Source organism: Anopheles gambiae, chromosome 3 (assembly GCF_943734735.2).
Source record: "Anopheles gambiae chromosome 3, idAnoGambNW_F1_1, whole genome shotgun sequence".
Lineage (NCBI taxonomy): Eukaryota > Metazoa > Arthropoda > Insecta > Diptera > Culicidae > Anopheles > Anopheles gambiae.
The window spans coordinates 60708367-60711088 of record NC_064602.1 but is presented as its reverse complement, the minus strand read 5'-3'; the positions used below and the strand labels follow the sequence as shown (position 1 = coordinate 60711088).

Sequence of the window (2722 nt, the reverse complement as noted above, 5' to 3'; positions counted from 1 at the left end):
CATTTGTGATATATTACCAAAATGTTCGAGGCCTTCGCACCAAATACAATGAATTGCGCCTTTCTGCGAATGAATCAGGGTTTGAAATGCTTGCCCTTACTGAAACCTGGTTAAATGAATCGATTCCATCCAACATGGTCCTTGATAGTGATGCCTACAACATATACCGCTGTGATCGAAGCAGGTTAAACAACGATCGTTCGCGTGGGGGTGGTGTGCTACTTGCATGTTCCGTTCGATATCCTTCTGTGGCACTTAACATTAATCAACCCACGCTTGAAGCTTTATGTATACGTGTTTCTTTTTCTAAGTTTCGTCTTTATGTGGGGATTGTTTATGTGCCACCGTATTTGAGCAGCGACCGCAACTATTTGGAATCCCTTTCTGCTTTCATCAGTGATGCATACATGCAAATGAAACCGAATGATCATCTTATCCTTCTGGGTGACTTCAATCAACCTGCGTTAGAGTGGTCGCTTTCTACCGCAGTAAGGCCAGATTCATCTTCAGCTATAAGACATTATGTGCCACATATTTCTTCGAATACATCCAGTTCCTGCTTTTTGGATATGTTAAACCTGCATGAACTCTATCAGCTGAACGGGGTGCATAACCATTTAAATCATTATTTGGACCTGGTGCTCTCCAACTCTGCTGCAGCTGCTTGTTGTTCTGTGTATCCTGCTTCGTCACTGCTCCTGCCCCAGGATGCCCATCATCCTGCTCTAAAAATTGCGTTACCGTCTTCTTTATTTAGGGCTAGTAGGGTTATGAATGTATTACCTTCTGCTCCTAATTCATTGAGAGTTCGTTATAATTTTCGGCTCACAGACTATCGTAAACTTAATTCAATTCTATCTCGTTCCGACTGGTCTTTTTTTTATCAATGTACATCGGTCGACGAGGCTGTCCAATCGTTTAATGCTTTGTTAACCTCTGCACTCCTTTCATGTACACCTATTTTTCGTTCCCCTCCTAATCCTCCCTGGTCCAATCGTACTCTTCGCAACCTGAAAAAGGATAGAATGAAATATCTTAGGAGGTATCGTCTGAACCGATCTGCTTTCAACTTTCGTTTATTTAAGTACGCTGCCTCTGCGCATCGACTATACAACAGGGCTTGTTTTGAGGCCTATTCGAGTAGACTGCAATCGCGTTTCCGTTCTGATCCAGCATCCTTCTGGCAATTTGTTAGGATTCGAAGAGGGTGCAATACGTTACCTAATGAAATGGTACTTGATTCTCGAACTGCCTCTACGCCTGTTGAGATCTGTGAGCTATTCTCTGCGCATTTTTACCAAATGTTTGAGCCACCGGTTAGTGACCCTAACCTTATTGAGGGTGGGCTACTCTACACGCCAGAGAACTTAATTAATCTCTCCGATATTTCGATTAGCTCTGAAACAGTTGTACAGGTGTTATTTGGGTTGAAACATTCTTTTACTCCTGGTCCAGATGGCATTCCAGCCTCTGTTTTAATAAACTGTAAGGACGTGCTTGCTCCACACCTTGCTAAAATTTTCAACCTTTCACTTTCTCTTGGGGTTTTTCCTGCTCTTTGGAAATCCTGTTGGCTTTTTCCGGTACACAAAAAGGGATGCCGTAGCATTGTGTCTAATTATCGTGGGATAACCCAAACTTGCGCCACAGCCAAAACTTTTGAGCTATGTATCCTTCCAACCATACTTCATAGTTGTAGTTCAGCTATTAGCCCTAAACAGCATGGGTTTATGCCTGGTAGGTCTACTTCAACTAATCTCATGTCTTTTATTTCCAATATTTTTAGATCTTTTGAGGCCGGTACCCAACTTGATGCAATATACACCGACTTTCATGCTGCTTTTGATAGTTTGCCTCACTCTTTATTATTAGCTAAATTGTCTAAACTTGGTTTTGGTGATGGCATTATTAGCTGGCTGTCCTCATATTTAAGTAATCGATCATGCAGGGTTAAAACCGGGTCGTACTTATCTGAGGAGTTTTTTTGTACGTCAGGTGTCCCTCAGGGTTGTGTGCTAAGTCCACTTCTGTTTTCTTTGTTCATCAATGATGTTTGTAATGTTTTACCTCCTGATGGTCATCTCCTTTATGCGGATGATATCAACGCAAAACTCATGCACCACCTGTGATAACTGGCACAAAAAAGGATATAGCAGCTTTTCCTATCAAAATAGTTCCCGCTCATTCCGCGGTGCAAAAATGCGCGTTGTATATTTCCCGGCTCTCTCCCGATACAACCAGTGACCAAATTGTACAAATGGTCAAACAAGCTTTATCCATTGACGATGCTACAGCATACTGTCTTATTCGCCAGGGTACAAATACGGCTACACTCTCATTCCTGTCGTTTAAAGTGTTAGTGCCTTTATCACTACGTGACAAGGCTCTTTCCCCTGACACCTGGCCTCTTGGCCTATCAGTACGTGAATTTATTGACTACCGAACTCAACAGCCGAGTGCAAATTTTCGTATACAACCGCCAATGGGTCTCTCCACCCCTACAACTTTGCCTACGGTGCTAAATATTCGCTCACCGCCACTGCTGGATCACACAATTTTATCGGCACACACTCCACGCACATCACCAACACCGCAAACCCACTAATATTCACCGGTATTCAGTCCACGCACATCGCGCACACTTACAACCACACAAATCATCCTGACACGTCTCAAGAAACGAAGAACACCGGCGCTGAAACAACGTTAGTAAATAATAATT

At 42.9% G+C, this 2722-nt stretch overlaps 1 long non-coding RNA gene across 1 annotated transcript; it reads right to left on the bottom strand.

Annotated features, from left to right (window-relative positions):
* Positions 1-330: 330 nt before the first annotated feature.
* On the bottom strand, positions 331-2095 carry LOC133393320 (uncharacterized). Its single transcript, XR_009766092.1, has 2 exons — positions 784-2095; positions 331-725 (listed from the first exon to the last, which is right to left on the bottom strand). It is a non-coding gene; the product is annotated as an uncharacterized LOC133393320 (long non-coding RNA).
* Between the last annotated feature and the right edge of the window lie 627 nt (positions 2096-2722).